A 19,340-nucleotide genomic window follows, 5' to 3' on the forward strand; every position below is an offset into this window, starting at 1 on the left:
ATGAAGGTCGATTCCCCTGCTTTGTCTGGAAAGGAATCCCGACGTTCCCGTTGCTCCTCAAAAGGAGGCCGGTCTCACATTGAAACTCAACAGAAACCCTCGTGGGTCGTACCACAACCCCAAAGGCACCGATTTCCCCATCCACTTGAGATAAGGCCTGATGCCCCTGCACCGATTCGAATGGAACCCCGAATATCATGAAAAAACATTAAAACCATCTTTAGTGAAAAATACCCATATAGAAAAGGTGACGCCAATCCCATATTCACCATGTCTGCTTTAAATCCATCAAGTTTGTGCAAATCACTGAAAATCTCAGTAACACTCTTTAAAAAAAAAAATTTAATTTTTTAACTTTACAATATTGTATTGGTTTTGCCATATATCAACATGAATCTGCCACAGGTATACATGTGTTCCAAAAAAAAAAAAAAAAAAAAAGGATGAGAAGAAAATATATATTCATACAATTGAACAATTGCTGAAAGGGAGGTGGGGCTGTGGATTACATTATACTGTAGAAACCATATGATTTCCTGATTTTGGAGATTATGTGCAGGTTTTTTTCAGGAGAACGCACCCATTTTGGATAAAATATATAGAGTATTTTAGATGATGTGGCAAATGTGAGCCCTTTCCCCATTGCTAGGAGTTTTCTGTACATTTTAAATTCCTGGAAAGTAAATTATGTTTCAAAACAAACAAGTCAATACCATAAAAGAAAATCAGATTAGACAGGCATGAAACTTTCCTATAGAGGTCAAGACTTACCCAGACGAAGTTCAAGGGATGCTGTGATGCTCACTGCCCTTGAAGGAGTCCACATGGAATGAAGAAGTACTGTGGGAAGTCTATTAGTAACCACCATGCCTTGGGTCCTCTGGATGACCTATTGCAGGAGAAACAGATTTTACAAATAAAATTTTCCCCATAACTTTGAGAGAGTCATTTCTTAGGCAGGTTGATAAGTCTAGGGGTCCCCAAGGAGAGAGGGGTCTGGAATTCTCAAGGAGGAAGAAAGGACAAACATTTTTTTTTCTTCTCTACATTTCTTAGGATTATATAACAATAATGTATCCTGCCTGGGGACAGTCTCTGAATTAAACCTTCTGGCTAATTCTGTTATCTTAAAATGTAAATTATGGGAGTAGGTCTGGTGAGGTCTTTACAACCTCCTGACATTCTTTGGATTCATTGGAGAGTATGTAACTTCATTGCTAACACTAGCAAGGGGGTACCCTTTCTGCCCCCTTCTGATGCCTATGTCAAAAGCTTTCTCTATCTCCTTTATACTTCAATAAAACTTTATTACACAAAAGCTCTGAGCGATCAAGCCTCATCTCTGGCCCCAGATTGAATTCTTCTCCTCCGAGGGCCAAGAATCCTGGTGTCTTCACGTGATTCAACAACAACCTTTCAACTTCACAAAAAGTTGTTAGACTACATTCAGTAAAGTTGAACAATTTCCAATCAATTTCCAATCATATAAAATACTACAACTTACAATCCCAATAAATATACAAAAATCACTTGCGTTTCTATACACTAATAACAATCAGAAACAAAAATTAAGAAAGTCCCACTTATAATTGCATCAAAAAGAATAAAACATCTAGCAACAAACTTAATCAAGGACATAAAAGACCAGAAGTCAAAAAACTAGAAAGCACTGATAAAGAAACCAAAGAAAACACAAATAAACAGAAAACTATTCCACGCTCACACACTGGAACAATGAGGAATTAAAATGTCCATTCCAACCAAAGCCATCAACAAATACACTGACTGCAATCACAAAATAATATTCAATGGCCTTTTTCACAGAAATAGAAATATTCCTAATATTAGGCTGCTAATATTGAACAGGACCTTAAATGGCCAAGAAGACTCTGAGAAAGAAGAACACAGCTGGAGGCATCTTCCTCTCCAACTTCAAACTACATCACGGACCTGTAGTAACCACCACAGTGAGGAACTGGCAGGAACACAGACACATGGACTCCAGGAAAGAATAGAGAGCCCAGGAATGAACCCACATGTACGTGGTCAGTTCATGAAAATCAAACCAGGAACGAGTGAAGAGGAAAGGACAGTCTTCTTAAGAAACAGTGACAGGAAAACTGGCCATCTACTCGGAAGAACATCAGTGAAGGTCATCCTCTGGATCATCTAACAGAAATCGAACTGAAAACCCGCCATTTTGCACATGGAGCTCTTTCCCCCCGAGTCCTCTGAGATGGACCTCCGGTCAGCGCTCAGCTGGACACAGGAAACGTCTACTTTGTCCTCATTTTCCCCTCTTGCAGCGCCTCCCTGCTGGTGGGCACTGAGGCAACCCCGCTCCTCTCAGCTGGGACGCAGCCCCGTTACCCAGGAGCCCGAGCCCTGAGGGCCCTGAGGAGACAAAGCTCCCGCCAGCTGGTCACTGAGCCCAGTCTGAAGGCAAAGCGTCCTGCGCCCACGGGTCAGAGGGGGTTTTGGCGCCCCCTGCGGGCCCCCAGAGAAGAGCGGGCAGCCCTGCACTCACAGACCTCAGAGGGCTCACCCAGAAGCAGCTCTGCTGTGAGCACTCAGACTGGAAGCCCAAACTGAAATGGAGCAGAATAGCTCCATGACCCTCCTCAAAACATGGCTAAGGAACAATCAGAGCCTGTATCAAATGCAGCCATAAAAAGGAACACATTTGAGTCAGTTCTAATGAAGGGGATAACCTAGAGTGTATTAAACAGGGAAGTCAGTCAGAAAGAGAAAAACATGGAATCGAGAAGGATGGGTCTGATTAATCTGTTCACATAGCAGCAACAGAGATGCAGACATAGAGAACAGACTTACGGACAAGGGTGGGGAACAAGAGGGAGAGGGTGAGATGAATGGAGAGAGCAGCATGGATGCATGTACACCAACATTTGTAAATAGAAAACCAGTGGGAATTTGCTGTTATGACTCAGGGAACTCAAACTGGGGCTCTGTAATAACCTAGAGAGGTGGGGATGGATGGGATGTGGGAGGGAGATTCAAGAGTGAGGGGACACACGTACACCTATGGTTAATTCATGTGGATGTATGACAAATCAAACCAATATTGTAAATCAATGATCAATCAACTAAAAATAAATAACTGAAAAAAAAAGATGAAATGAACAGAAACACAAACTTTGCAACTAACACTGTAATTCAATTTAAAAAACTATAAAATTTTAGAAAACAACAAAAGATTTACATGACCTTTGGTCTGGTGATGAGTTATAACACACAACAAAAAAAGCCAACTTACCAAATTAGGAATATAAATTATTTAAAACATTGACTTTTACAGTTTTATACATTTACTCTGTGAAGGACCTTATTCGAGAGAACCAAAAGACACACTATTAAATGAACCACTGACCACCCACCCTTGCCAGGCAACAGAGAAGAGAAAACACTTGCAGGAGTCATCTTACAACGGGAGGTCCTGGTAAGGAACAAGGGACTAACAAGCTACCACCAACCAGGATTCTGGAGAGGTCAAAAAGAGATGGGAGACTGCAGTCCAGAGGTCCTAGCAACTTCCCAGGATCCTCCTCGCTGGAATCCACCTCGGCTGAGTGATGCGTGTGCCCCCAGGAAGGATTCCAATTCAGAATGACTGGCAAGAGACAAACCAGAAACTAACCCAATGACCATAAACCCTGAGACGGTGAGCCACGTGGCAGAGCAGTTCTCTCCGTTTCCCTCACCCTCCTGCCCTCTGCCCCGGCAGCCCTTCCCAATGAAGTCTCTCGCTTGGATGGCACTCCTCACCACGGACAATTCATTTCCAAGTGTCAGACAAGAATCCATTCTCAAGCCCTGGAAGGGATCCTCCTTCCTTCATCAAAACCACAATCCAGGAGAAAATATCTTCCAAATGCTACCTTGTAGAGAAGGCAGTGGCACCCCTTCCAGTATTCTGACTTCAGAAATCCCAGGGACAGAGGAGCTTGGTGGGCTACAGTCCAACAGCAGGGCATTTCTGAGGGGAGGAAACAGTCCCAGGGAAGCTGAGGCACTTGCCGAAGTCCCCAGAGCTTTCGATGGCACAGCCAGAACTGTGGCTGAGGACTCCCAGTGGCCAGGCCTCTTGATCCTGGCCTCTCTCACCAGGTACATGTGTGGAAAACTAGAATCAAAAATATGCCTGAGGGCTTCCCTGGTGGCTCTGTGGTAAAGAATCCGCTTGCCAGTCCTGGAGATGCAGATGTGATCCCTGCTATGGGAAGATCTGCTAAGATCCACATGCTATGGAGCCCATGTGCCACAACTACTGAGCCTGTGCTCTAGATCCTGGAAGACACAATGCCGAGCTCACATACTGCAACCACTGAAGCCCGTGAGCCTGTGCCCCACAACAAGAGGAGCCACTGGAGTGAGAAGCCCACACACCACTAGTTATGGCCCACGCTCACCCGAACTAGGGAAAAGCCCACACACGAAGACCCAACACAGCGAAAAATAAATACAATTGTTTTCCTTAAAAATGCATATCTGACAAAGAATCTGTACTCAAATTGTCCAAGAACACTAGAGCAAAAAAGCCCATTCATAATTGGTAAAGATTTGAAATAGACACCTGGCCATGGAGGGTATACTGATAGTAAACTATCCTACAGAAACATACTCAAGATACTGGTGGGATGCATGCACAGCCCCCTTTGGAAGACAGTCTGACAGTTTTTTCAGTAACCACATGGGACAAGCACTGAATTCTATACATGACAAGTGGTGGAAGCCAGGTATCTTACCATTGGAATGGGAAGTTATGGAGAAACAAAAGGAAAGTTTACAAGATCCATGGAGACATCATCACAAATTACCTTTAACTGAATATGTTCGAAGGTAAACTGGAATACATGTATATATTTCCGAGTATTGTCAGCTGAGCATATTTAGCTCCTACATGTATGTTGTGCATATCATTCTCTAATGAAAGGGACATTTGTCCCTCGTGGTCCTGTGGTAAAGGATATGCTTACCAATGCAGGGAACACAGGTTCACTCCCTAGTGCTAGAAGATTCTACATGCCCAGGGGCAACTAAGCCCCTGTACAACTACTGAAGTACTTGCATGCTACACAGCCCAAGTTCTGCAACCAGAGAAACTGCTGCAATGAGAAGCCAGGGCACGGCCACTAGAGGGCAGCCTCTGCTCACTACAACCAGACATCTAGCAACGAAGACCCAGCATAATCAAAAATAATTCAATGTTAAAAAAAATAAAAGGACAGAAGTTCTTTGAATAAATGACTGAGATTAGGGGTGAAGCAGTACATATATGAGCCAGGATAATATTAAAGTATGAGAAAGTAAAGAAAGTAAAGACAACTATCAAGCTGTCCAAACTGATAAAAATGAATGATTACACAGTTTTATCTGTATACACTAGCAAATAATAATCTGAAAAGGAATTTATGAAAAAAAATTCCCTTTCAATAATGTCAACATTAATAAAATACTTTGCCATGGATGTAACGAGGATGACAAGACTGGCACACTGGGAATTATACACGATTGCTGAAAAAATATCCTGAATACATGTACAGATGTCCCATAGTGATGGAAAGACTTAAGATGGCAATACCATGGAATGTATCTTCAATCTGAAATGAAGATCAAATATGACTTGATCACTCAGAGCTTTTGTGTCATAAAGTTTTATTAAAGTATAAAAGAGATAGAGAAAGCTGCTGACATAGACTTCAGATGGGGCAGTAAGAGTACCCCCTGCTGGTCTTTAGCCAGATGTTATACAGCCACTAGCAGTCTGCTAAGGAAAGAAAGGCAATGTCTCAGAGAATGGCACCAGGCCTGTCACCCACAACATGCATTGAGATAACATTGGCAGCAGGTGAGTCATCCTGGGCCATAAAATGATTGACATGAATCTTGAAGAAAGGCAGATTTCCAGGCAAATATATCATTTCATTAACATAGATTAGGAGAACAAGGTATGAGTAAGACATACTGGTTTGTCAAGTCAGTTCTGAGCCTTTAGGGGGAACTGACCTGAAGCCAGAGTTTAGCGGAAATACGTAGTATATTAACATAGCTTAAGACAAACATTTCCTTACGAAAAAATGCATTGCTTAGCTCAAGGTTTGAGAAAAGTTAAGTTCAGGTGGAGCCAGAAGTCATCATTGCAACACAGAATTTTCAGAGAAACCTCCTTTTAAATTTGTATCGAGAAGGGGAAAAAAATGTAACACTAGTTTGTTTCCTCTGGCTGCTTGAGAGAGAGAGAAAAAAACGTCTGACACTTGCAGCCTATTCCCTCTGTCTGGAGAACCCAGGCCTTCCTGCCTGTTACCCTCTCAGGGCCTTTAGGAAGCAATACACAAGCTGACCCTAACATACACATGGAATGACAAGGGACTCCAAAGAGCCAGAACAATCACGTGAGTCTGCAGTGCTAAGGTCCTCTGGTATGCTGTGCTAAGTCGCTTCAGTCACGTCTGACTGTCAGAGCCTGCCAGGCTCCTCTGTCCATGGGAATTCTCCAGGCAAGAATACTGGAGTGGGTTGCTGTGCCCTCCTCCAGGGAATCTTACCAACCCAGGGATCGGATTCCTGCATTGGCAGGTAGGTTCTTTACCACTAGCACCACCTGGGGCAAAAGTGCCTAAACGGAGATCAGGGAAACCCAGTTAGGAGAAGGGACTCAGAGGAAAGGAAGTGAGGCAAGGAGACTCTTAGTCACACTCAGAGAAGCCCGGCAGGTAGTTCTGCAGGTGGAAGAGGGGAGGAAGCAGGCTGGAGCTGTGTAGAAGATGAAAGAGGGAACTAAAGCAGGGGCCCCCAACCTCTAGGATCTAATGCCTGATGATCTGAGGTGGAGCTGATGAAATAATACTAGAAATAAGTGTTTGGTCACTCAGATGTGTCCAACCCTTTGTAGCCCACCAGGCTCCTCAGTCCATTGAATTCTTCAGTGGAGTGGGCTGTCATTTCCTTCTCCAGGAGATCTTCCCCACCCACTGATTGAACCCGGGTCTCCCACACTGTGGGCAGACTCTTTACCAACGGAGCCACCAGGGAAAAAAAATAGAAATAGAGTGCACAATAAATGGACTGCACTTGAAACATCCCAAAAGCTTCCCCCACCCCTGTCTGTCAAAAGATTGTCTTCCAAAAAGAACTCCCGAGGTCCAGGAAGGAACTTCAAGTGTACTTGACTGTCCCAGGTTGCTGGCTTAGGGAGATGCTGAAGCAGGGGTGTCCAAAGAGGTAGAACCTCCCTTGCGTGGGTTCCTCAACAGACCTCTGATAGCCTTGGTGATGGAGGGAGAGATTTGTTTCATTTTTTTAAATATCCCTGTGGGATAAACTGAAAACTTAGCAATTCTTTTACAGTCTTCCTAATAAAATGTTTTCTTTCTTTACTGAACTGTGAAGTACCAACTGTGACAATCACTGTTCTAATATACCTCATAGTGTTGCCGACACTATGGATATAATTATGTGAAATTGAACTTATTCAATAAAAATGATGAAGCATCTGCCCTGTGCCCAGCACTTTTCAAGGGTTGGGGAGTACAGTGAAAATACTACATGAGATGCACAGCTGGTAGGCACATTCTTTAAAAAAGCCTTTTACATTTCCACCAATAGTTTATTCTCAATGTCAACACTTGCCAGTTAATACCATGCTGGGTGGGAAGCTCATTAAAAACCCAGGAGCCAGAGTTCCTGGAAGGATATCTCATTCTCCCTTGGACAGTCCTCCACCCTTTCTGGCTCTCAGTTTCCTCATCTGCAAAATCATGGACAACTGATTATAATTTATCCCTGGAACCCAAGTCTATTGAGGGGGAGGGGAAATATTACTCCAAGGCCTGGATGAGAGACCAGATTGAAAGAAAAATATGTCATTGCTGGTTTTCAGTCAAACAGACAGATACAATGAAGGAAGGAGCCCCTGGCCCTGCGGGATCTGCCTAGGGCTCTAGTCTGGGAAATTCTTACACATCAGGAGATGGCTCTGAGCTGGATTTCACCAAGAACATCCATGCAAAGGACAAGTCTGCAGAGCTCTGTGCCCATCAGCCACAGGAAGAGACTGCCTCCCAACAGCCAGCAGCATTTACAAGTGACCTCCTAAGGCCTTTGCCAAACTACAGGGGCAACTCTGGGTTTTCTGTTTCCCTCACTTTTCTGACTCTTTTAAAAAAAAAAAAAAAAACCACACATTTCTTCATAGAATGCCACAGTGGAAGGAAAATAGGCCTTCAAATTTTTAGACCTCAATTTGCAAAAAACTTGGAGCTTGGTTTTTTTTTTTTTTAATTAAAGCACCACATAATTTAAAATTTTTACACGTTCTAATTATTCAGTTCCAAAACACCAAACTTATTGCACAGGGTTCCCATGGAAAGGACCCCTCGCAGCAGGACAGCCACAGATTCCACCATGAAAGGGCAGCAAGGTGCCCTCCTCCCTTCTTTTCTGCCTGGGTGGCCACCAGGTGTTTAAATCCATGCACCCTACTAAATATCTAGGGTGCAACTGGTGGACCCTTCCCTTTCCCATCCCAGCAGGTGGTCAAGGGCCCACTGGGCTGCAAAGTGGCAGAAGCAGGGCTGGGCCAGCCAGCCAGAGTAAGGGTTATGAAGTCCCCACAGGTGAAATCACCAGGAAGGATAAATCCCTTGGACTTCCAGCAGGCACTAGGCTGCTTGGGAAAACCCGCATGGGTCTGAGCTTTATGCAACAGGGTAAAGCGGTAAAGGCCTTGACCCCAAAGGTGAGGCCTTTCTGCAACCGCCAGGTTAGGGGGCTCTGAGACTGTGCCAACAGAGAGGGCAGAATACGTGGTTCCCTCCTCCACTGAGTCCCAGTTCCCTTACCTGTGGTCCACACCCCTCCGCTCCGCTCACTGGATGCTGATCACTGGGGACCCAGGAGTGCAAGAAATGGGCATTCCCAGCCGCAATGGAGACCCCTGAGAGCACAACTGGGACCCCCTGCCCCGGACGCACTCCCAGTGCCACGCTCCCGGTGCACCCCGCCCCACGCCCACTTCCAGGAGAGGCCCGCGGGCCTCACTATTGCCCCAGATGAAACACAAGGACAAGCAAATCCACCCCACAGAGACAAGCCAAGCTTTTTGTCAGCTGATCTGTCTATGATTCAGGGATAAAACTATGACTACAGAAAGGAAAGATGACCTGACCTAGGACGGCCATGATATTCTACAGAACCAGACAAAATTGGTTACAAGGAAACTTTTTTTTCTTGGAAACTGTAAAGCTGGTTCTTTTGCATATGCAATTAAAAACAATTAGCTTGTTACAAAGGCCTGCCTAGGGCAACGCTTGAAGTTAATCCTTGCCACAGAATTCAACAACTTCCCTAGTGTCTGCCTACAATGTGGGAGACCTGGGTCCAATCCCTGGGTTGGGAAGATCTCCTGGAGAAGGGAATGGCAACCCACTCCAGTATTCTTGCCACCCCCCTCCCCCCACCTCCACCCACCCACCCCCCCAAAAAAAAAAAACAAGCTGTTCAAATAAATATTTTAAATCTCAGGTGGAAAACTAGAAGATCCCTTGTCTGTCTGTCTGGATTTATGTATGTCTCAGTGTGAGTCTTCTGTTTTTTGATAATATTGCTCAAGTTCTGAGTTCTTATTTAAATGGTCTTAAGAAAAGGAAGCCCTTACAAATCAAACAGTTGTAAATATAAGAAAACATTGACCTAAATTAATTTCAGATTCACGTGAACTGGGAAATAGTCAATATTAAATATCTAGTATTTTTTTTTTGCTACTCTACTATAGACATGTCTAAGAGTCACTAACATTAAGCACAAAATTTTCATAGTGCCTAGGTTTATTATAAGTTAAAAATTGCTATATTGTTGTATCTGTCACAAGCTTGTCAACAAGAAAGTACCTCTAAACAATAACAAAAAAAACTAAAAAATGTAAATATGATATAAGCTTTTAGATAAACTATTAACAATAATTATATTCTAAAATTTATATTTTTATAAATATATTATTATTATATTCTAAAATTTTTCTCAACATTGAAACTCTGACTCTGGTATCTAACACAGAAGCTGCCTCATGGCAGTCACTCAACAGTCACTTGCTAAAGACTGGACTCAACAATTCCACAAAATGAGGTGTGTACTGATATAATGTCATACATGTCCACATTCCATGTAATATCCATGGACTGGAAACAGTGTAACTACCTATCAACAGGGAACTTGATTAAATACATAGTAAGGCATTAATACAATGGAATACGACACAGCTGTTTAAACCAATGTACATGTCTAGATATAGCAACTTACATGTCTACTTACATGTACCCACTTGTGAACAAAGCAGGGCACAACCACGTGTGCACATTGCAGTGCCACTGGTACCAAAAGTGTGTGTTAGTCACACAGTCGTGTCCGACTCTGCCGGGGTCCAGCCCCAGCAGGATCCAGGGAATCCCTCAGGATGATGGCGTCAGTGATAAGGAAAGTAAAGGGAGAGAAAGAGGCTTGATCTTCCTTGGTTTACACAGAAAACCAATAAAGCTCCTGACATGGAACTTGCTCTGTTCACGGAGGCTGCAGGCGCCCTCTCGGTGGGGTGAGGACACAGGACGCACCCTCCCCGGTGAAGATGCAGGGTACCTTCCCGATCGGATCTTAGAAGTCCAGGCAAAAAAGTGAAGTCAGAGAGCCCCTGTGCCCTCAAGGAGTTATCCTGAAAGAAGAACAGAGAGAGAAAGAAAGAAAAGGAAAGAAAGAATGACACGGGGAGACCAAGCTTTGGTGAACGAGGCCCATAACTTTATTTTCAAAAAGAATTTTTATACCTTGACTTGTACATAGAGGGATATGAAAGATGCAAAGTCATACAGAGTCAGCCCAAACATTACATCTGTTTTGTCTTTATCGAAACCAGGATTTTTCTCTGCATACCTTTCCCATAAACAATGTTGTGTACATTATCTTCTGGCCTTGGAGGCCTGTGGAGATTTTATGACCCTTTTTTGATAAAGGCTACTCAACCAGAAAACTTATTTTCCCTTGAAGTGTTTTTTCTTTATATTTCTAATCTATGTCAGCCTCAGAAAGTGCTAAACAGAATTACATTCTCACGGAGCAAAGGTGCAGTGAGTTACAACAAAGAAAGAACCAATTAGCTCAAAGGTCTGATGTGGTTAATTCCAAGGCTACTACTTGTTTTTCTTACATTCCAACTATGTTAACCAATGCACTCCCAGGTGCACAATGGATAAGGGATATGGGCACTTGGCAGCAAGCATTGCTTCAACAATGAAATCTTACACCAGCACTACTCTAATAGTTTTTAACTCTTTGAAAGGCTCTATATTTTTAGAATGTTTTAGGCTTCCTGTGTCTCTCACGGTTGGGAGGCTGTGAACAATCATATGCGTAGCTGCAAGAGTCTGGATAAACCTGTCAGGCGGAAAGCCATCAGAGGGGTTTGAATTGAAACACTTCTATTATGCCCAGGAGACTTATTAACTAAAGCCCTAAGCTGACTTTTTCCAGAGAAAGGTGGTCGGGGATAGCCCCCTGTTAATGTCAGAAGAGTTGGTGAAAGGCACAGAATAGTAAGACAGACAGATGCTGGTTTTGGGGTAGATGCTCAAGCAGATCCAGGGGGTCCCTCGAGTCCTGATCCACCTTGCTCATCAGATCTCTTCCACATGAACTTGTCATGGGTGGGATCACCCGTGCTGGCTCCTGGCACGACTCTTTGTGACTCCATGGACTGAAGGCTGTCAGGCTCCTCTGTCCATGGGATTCTCCAGGCAGGAATATAGGAGTGGGCTGCCATGCCCTTAAGGAAGACAGTGAATCTTGACTGAACTGTTTGTTGGGGGAGAGTACTCATTGGAAGCTTACAAGAAACTATTAACAGTGGTTATTCGTTTGGAGGGTAGGTGGGAACTGGGTGGATGGGTGTCAGAGGTGGGAGAAAAAAACTCTACTGACTACCATTTTATACTTTCAGATTTGGGAACCCACATGAACATGGTTTATAACTCAGTAAATGAATTTTTAAGTGCTCTGTGACCAGAACCCAGTAAATTCTGTTGAATGAGTTACCACACACATGAGAGCTTCCCCATCATCTGTTCCCCTCTCCACCACCTACCCTGTCACCATTGCTTCCACTGCCACTGCCCTGGGAAGACACAGGACGCTTTTTAAAAGTTCCATCATCTTAAACTTTTAAAGCCATACTTTCCAACTATCCATTTATAGTCATAAACCCCTCCATCACTCTTTACAACTGACAAAGTGCTTTCAAACCTATGATCTAACTGGGTCCTTAGGACAACCTGAGACAGTTTATATGTTTTGAAAGTGAAAGTCACTCAGTGGTGTCCGACTCTTTGTGACACCATGGACTACAGAGTTCATGGAATTCTCCAGGCCAGGATACTGGAGAGGATAGCCTTTCCCTTCTCCAGGGGATTTGCCAACCCAAGGATAGAACCCAGGTCTATTGCACTGCAGGGGGATTCTTTACTCATTGAGCCACAAGGGAAGCCCAAGAATACTGGAGTGGGTAGCCTATCCCTTCTCCAGCAGATCTTCCTGACCCAGGAATCAAACTGGGGTCTCCTGCATTGCAAGCAGATTTTTTACCAACTGAGCTATCAGGGAAGGAGAAATTTGAAGTTTTGGGAAATTAAGGGTTCTGTCTGAGATCACGCCTCTGAAAACGACACAGCCAATCCTGATTGCCTGATGAGGATGGCACCTCCCTCACCATCCTTTCCAACTCTAAAAAGGCATAAAAGAAAGATGACAGGAGGTCTTCCACAGATTTTATGTCAGTCCCATGACACTCTAGGTCAGATTGATGTATGTGTGGGTCAGTCTAGGTTGCGGTCCTGGGGGACAGGACTTGCTGAGAGAGGAAAACAGCCAACTTTTGTTTTGATTGTTACACTCACCCAACAGGGAAGAAAAAAGGAAAGGAAAATGTTCTTGGCTGGCGTGGAGAGAACCCTGCCAGAAAATGGGATGGATGCTCTAACTTGCCAAAGACATCCCGGAGGCCCCATTAACACCATGATACTGAACCAGAGAGATGCTGAACAGTTAGGAGTGCTGCTGATTCCCTGGCAACTTTTGAAAGCAAGCTTATGTTTCCACTGACTGAAGCAAGGGGCGGGGGGGGTGGGGGGGTGGGGAGGGGGAGTGGTGGGATGTCTAAGGACGGAATTAGAGAATGAGAGGATTTGGCTGCTGAGGATGGAGTTGCAGGTTGTCCTGGGTATGTATAACAAAAAGTTTCCCTACATCAGATTTTCCTCTGGTTCCATTTCTTAACCTCCAGACTGACCCTAGAGTCCCAGATTCATGTGATGCTGCAAGAGAATGAGAAGGAGGAGATGCACCCTTCACGACCACGACCTAAACACACTGCTCGAGCTGACTGGGGACTTAGAGAAGAGCAGCAGCAACAGTGGAAATGATGAGAATTCATCAGTGTGCCCCCTGAATTCATCGTCATCTAAGACACAGCATGTGATATAGGGAAATTGTGTAATGTGCACTGTCCAGGGCCATTCATAATGGTCTCAGAACAAATGAAGGATTCACATGTTCCCATTAGCAAGAGTCTAACTGGATTAAAAAGGTGACCCAAACAAGCTCCTCTGACCCCGTCTAAGATGGAAGACCCATCACCTTAGGAAAAACAGACTGTTTGTGTCGTAACATGATTTATTTACCCTGCATAGGAGAGAAAGCAGGATACTCACCTTCACACAGAAAAAGCAGAGAGGACTTCCCTGGTGGCACAGTGGATAGGAATCCATCTGCCAGAGCAGGGGCATTTGTTCGATCCCTGGTCCAGGAAGACTCCACAAGCTGCAGATCAACTAGGCCCGTGTGCCAAAACTAGTGAGCCCACAACCCACAACTACTGAAGCCCATGTGCTCAGAGCCTATGCTCTGCGACGAGGGAAACTCCTGCAATAAGAAGCCTGTGCATTGCAACAAAGAGTAGCCCTTGCTTGCCATAACTAGAGAAAAGCCCTCATGGCAACAAAGATCCAGTGAAACTGAATATGAGTTTTTGATTTTTTTTTTAAGGCAGATAATTTTTAGTTTTAGTTTAGTTTTGTTGTTTTTTTCAAGAAAGGAACAAGTAACTGTCCATAACTCTTCATCTAATTCTGACACCTTCAATTCACACCTATTTTAATCACTGCAGAGAAAGTAAAATTTTCTCAAGGACTATCATAAAATGTAAATGCTAGCACCTTAGTTTTATTTTAAACCTAAATTCTCAAATGAACTAGCTAATTTAACTCAGCTCTGATGTGGTACCTTTCAAAGTGGGCAGAAGGAGCCAAGATGTGATACATACAAAGTCCATCAACACCTCAGTTTGGCTCTGCAGCAGCTCAGCAACCTGGAACAATTAATTCTCTTTCCCCAAAAGCTTCTCACTCTGTGCAAACATACATACCCACCCTCTGTTATCTAAGAGGTCAGGATGATGAAAGGGAAAAGGAATTCTCCCCAAGATCAACATCTGACCACCCAAAATAGGACTGCCTTCACATTAAAACAATTCTCCACAGTCCCATTGTTCTATTTGTTTTGAATGATGGAAAATCTAATTGCAGTAAAATGTTAATAGCTTCATTGTGTGACCACAGGGCTAATCAGTTATATATCTAAAGAGTTTTGGGCTCAGCTGTGAGGTATTTTTGGATCAATATCAGATCTCTTGACCTCAATGTACTATTACCAAGGATTTAGTACATGAAGCAAAAATCCCACAAAATGGAGAACCACAGGACCAAGACTAAGAAGATTTAATATGAACATGCTACGGTCTGACCCAGGCTGGGGATATTCAGGTTTATACTTGGTGAGTCCAGTTCAGTGTGGAGTGGGCGCTGGCACAGATTAAGAGTCGGGTAGGAAAAAAAAAAAAAAAAAGAGTTGGGGCAGGGGGAAAGAAAGGTGCTTAGATCCATGTGGGGAGTGAAATATATAACAAGCACTCAGAAAATTTTGGCAAATCTTGAAGAGGGGTCAGGGAGTTGGGAACTGTCAGTAGGGCAGGCCTAAGGAAGGAACCCTGGATAATGTATGGAAAGGAAGAATCAACACTTTTCTGCAGTCGGATGTACTTGCCCACGATGAGAACAATTTCTGTGCAAAGAACATGAAGAAAGCCTCCAGGTGCCATGGAGCCCTGGGCAGGAGGTTTGGAAGAACAAGGCCACTCCCCTAGGCCCACCCACCAGACAAGAGAAAGACAGCGCCCCCACCAAGGGCACCACAGATGGGGGAAAGAAGGAAACCACCTAATATGCACATTGGTTCATTAACCCACATCAGAACTGTCTCCTGTGGTCTGTCACATGGTCCTATAAACACCTTGGTGGGAGACTGGGAGCGATGGGCCATGGCCTCCCTGCTCCCCTGGCTCAGTTGCAACAATGCCACTGCACAGAGAAAGCGATAGTCCTCGAAATCTCCCCACAACTCAGGCATCTGCCTCAGACTGAAAGATGCCTTTTCTATCTTCATGCCTAGAGTGATCCGGATCCTTCTGTTCCATGGGAACTAGATCCTGCCACTAAGGGTTTGCATGCTACAACTGAAGATCCTGCATGCTGTAAGGAAGACTGAAGATCCCATATGCCACAACTAAGACCCAGCAGGGCCAAGTAAAAACATGCATAAGTATTTGAAATCAACAACAGAAGTAGTCATAACAGCTCAGTGTATTGAGTGCTTACTCTCAAACACCTCACATTCCCTACATAGTTAAATCATGTTGCATCCACCCCAAGATACAGATGTTACAATGGCTTCCAATTTACAGAAGAGGAAACTGAGGCACAGCATGCCAACCTTCAGCCCATCTTGTCCCCTCACTTTGTGAGGAACCTCATACCACACAGTACAGCCTGAGGACCCCAGAGTTTATGAGCAGTGCTTGTCAACTTCTGGGAGGGCTGTGGAGAGGGTGAAAAATACTTCTTGATCTGGACTTTGGAAGAGGACTCTTGACTCCCTTGCTCTCAACATTCATATGAGTCATAGCTATCTTATTATTTTGCTGTAGCACAGGGTATAGCCAATTCTTACCCTAGTGTCTTTTTGGACCTCCCAGTCACTGGAGAAAGTTGCCAGCTGCTGCCCTTGTGAACAGTTTGAAAACTGGAAAAGGCTAGAAAACATCCTTCTGTTCTCTTGAGTGTCTGGAAAGATGGCATCTTGGAAATTGACTCCATGAGGCAAGAGGTTATAGTTCTCATCCATCCTAATGGGAAAAAAGGAGGTAAGAGCTGTAGACCGGACACCCATGGGGTGTACCGTCTTGAATCGAGAGTCAACAGAAGACTGTAACAGTGTTCCCAGTTATACAACGTCTTTTTTATTTTTTAAGTAGACTTTAATTACAATGTTGTGCTAATTTCTGCTGTAAAGTGACTCAGTTATACGTATACATACATTTTAAAATATCTTTTCCATTATGGTTTATCCCAGAAGATTGGATATGGTTCCCTGTGCTAAGGTAGGACCTTGTTGTTTTTTCCAAATGTAACAGTTTGCATCTGCCAATCCCAAACACCCAGTCCGTCCGTCTCCCTCCCTCCATCGCCCTTGGCAACCACAAGTTTATTCTCTGTATTCATGAGTCTGTTTCTGTTTTGTAAATAGGTTCATTCGTGCCATATTTTACATTCCACATATAAGTGATATAGTATTTATTCTTCTCTTTGTGACTTACTCTGCTTAGTATAATTATCCCTAGTTCCATCCATGTTGCTGCAAATGGCATTCTTTCTTTCTTGTTATGGCTGAGTAATATTCATATATATGTACCACATTTTCTTTAATCATTCAACTATCAAGGGACATTTAGGCTGTTTCCATATCTTGGCTGTTGGGAATAGTGCTGCTATGAACATGGGGGTGCATGTATGTTCCTGAATTACAGTTTTGTCCGGGGCATATCCCTGGACGAGGGGGACTCTGGATCATATGGTGGTCCTATGAATTTTCTGAGGATCCCCCATACTGTTTTCCATAGTGGCTACCCCAACTTACATTCCCACCAACAGTGTAGGAGGGTTCCCTTTTCTCCACACTCTCCCCAACATTTGCTATTTGTTCTGTTTTTGATAGCCATTCTGCCTGATAGGAGATGGTACCTGGCTGCAGCTTTGATTTGCATTTATCTAAGAATTAGTGACGCTGAGTATATTTTTATGTGTCTAGTGGCCATCTGCATGTCTTCTTTGGAAAAGAAGACCTATTAAGGTTTTCTGCCCATTTTTTGATTGTTTTTTTTTTGTTGTTGTTGTTGTTGAATTGTATGGTCTGTATATTTGAAATTAAGCCCTGGTCTATTGCATCATTTGCAAATATTTTCTCCCATTCTTTAGGTTGTCTTTTTTTTTTTTTCTTTTTCTTTTTTTTTTTTCTTTTTTTTTTTTTTTTACAGTTTTCTTTGCTGTGCAGAAGCTTGTAAGTTTGATCAGGTCCCCTTTGTTCATATTTGGTTTTATTTCTACTACCTTGGGAGATTGACCAAAGGTAAGAAAACAAAGGTCTAATTTATGTCAGAGAACATTTTTCCCATGCTCTCTTCTAGGAGTTTTATGGTGTCATGTCTTATGTTTAAGTCTTTAAACCATTGTGAGATATTTTTCTGCAGTGTGAGGGCATATTCTATCTTCCTGATTTACATGCAGCTTCCAATTACACATCTACATGGCTCAGATTAGAGGAGTCACTCTCTCTGATTGTTTCTCTACCTCACACTGCACGTGTCTCTCCTTAAGTTTTTCAAAGCACATGAATTGGGGGGTGGGTGCAGGTGAACATTTGTGTATCTCCCAAGCTGCCTTCCTTCTCCTAGTGGAGTGCTCCTTGTTTCCTGGGCAAAGGAAAGCCAATTGCAATGACCCAGGATTCAAGTCCTATGACTGCTACTTATCTCCTGTTTGACACACAATGAATTCACATCTGCTGATCAGCTTTCTTATCCATTCATCTGCTGATGGACATCTAGGTTGTTTCCATGTACCACAGCTATTATAAACAGTGCTGCGATGAACATTTGGGGTACACATGTCTCTTTCCCTTCTGGTTTCCTCAGTGTGTGTGCCCAGCAGTGGGATTGCTGGATCATAAGGCAGTTCTATTTCCAGTTTTTTAAGGAATCTCCACACTGTTCTCCATAGTGGCTGTACTAGTTTGCATTCCCACCAACAGTGTAAGAGGGTTCCCTTTTCTCCACACCCTCTCCAGCATTTATTATTTGTAGACTTTTGGATCGCAGCCATTCTGACTGGTGTGAAATGGTATCTCATAGTGGTTTTGATTTGCATTTCTCTGATAATGAGTGATGTTGAGCATCTTTTCATGTGTTTGTTAGCCATCTGTATGTCTTCTTTGGAGAGGCAAGAATATACAATGGATTAAAGACAATCTCTTTAACAAGTGGTGCTGGGAAATCTGGTCAACCACTTGTAAAAGAATGAAACTAGAACACTTTCTAACACCATATACAAAAATAAACTCAAAATGGATTAAAAATCTCAATGTAAGACCAGAAACTATAAAACTCCTAGAGGAGAACATAGGCAAAACACTCTCTGACATTCATCACAGCAGGATCCTCTATGACCCACCTCCCAGAATATTGGAAATAAAAGCAAAAATAAACAAATGGGACCTAATTAAACTTAAAAGCTTCTGCACATCAAAGGAAACTATTAGCAAGGTGAAAAGACAGCCTTCAGAATGGGAGAAAATAATAGCAAATGAAGCAACCGACAAACAACTAATCTCAAAAATATACAAGCAACTCCTACAGCTCAACTCTAGAAAAATAAATGACCCAATCAAAAAATGGGCATTTTTTTTTAAGTAAGTAAAGTATTTGGCACAGAGTAAGCACAGTATAAAACTTAACATTTTTACAGAACCCTGCATAAAGTACCTGTTGGCAAGATAGAGAAGTCAAGAGAAGAAAAAGGAGAGATGGAAATGGCACTCCAGCCCAAAGTAGGCATTAGGGGGCTCACCAGGGAGTCTCCACTGCCACTTTCTCCTGTGACACTGACCAGAATCTGTTCTCCTCTGCAAGAGGCCCAGAATAACAGAGGAATGATTTGTATGTGGTTGTTAACACACATCAGGGCAAAACAGCCCTGTGAAATAGAAATCTTATCAGACTACCATTTGACTCTGTATCTCTGCCCTAACGTTTTATAAATATGCCAGAGAAAAAGAGGAAAGAGCTGGCTGACCACCAGAGAGCCAGTGGACAAAACTGTATTTCATTATAAAAT

The 19,340-nt window shown here is 43.3% G+C and overlaps 1 long non-coding RNA gene across 1 annotated transcript; it reads right to left on the reverse strand.

Annotated features, from left to right (window-relative positions):
• Positions 1 to 418: 418 nt before the first annotated feature.
• LOC102281019 (uncharacterized) lies at positions 419 to 16,317 on the reverse strand. The gene is made up of 3 exons (XR_011463507.1): positions 16,123 to 16,317; positions 772 to 889; positions 419 to 673 (listed from the first exon to the last, which is right to left on the reverse strand). It is a non-coding gene; the product is annotated as an uncharacterized lncRNA (long non-coding RNA).
• Between the last annotated feature and the right edge of the window lie 3,023 nt (positions 16,318 to 19,340).

This window comes from Bos mutus, unplaced genomic scaffold, assembly GCF_027580195.1.
Source record: "Bos mutus isolate GX-2022 unplaced genomic scaffold, NWIPB_WYAK_1.1 CTG406, whole genome shotgun sequence".
NCBI lineage: Eukaryota > Metazoa > Chordata > Mammalia > Artiodactyla > Bovidae > Bos > Bos mutus.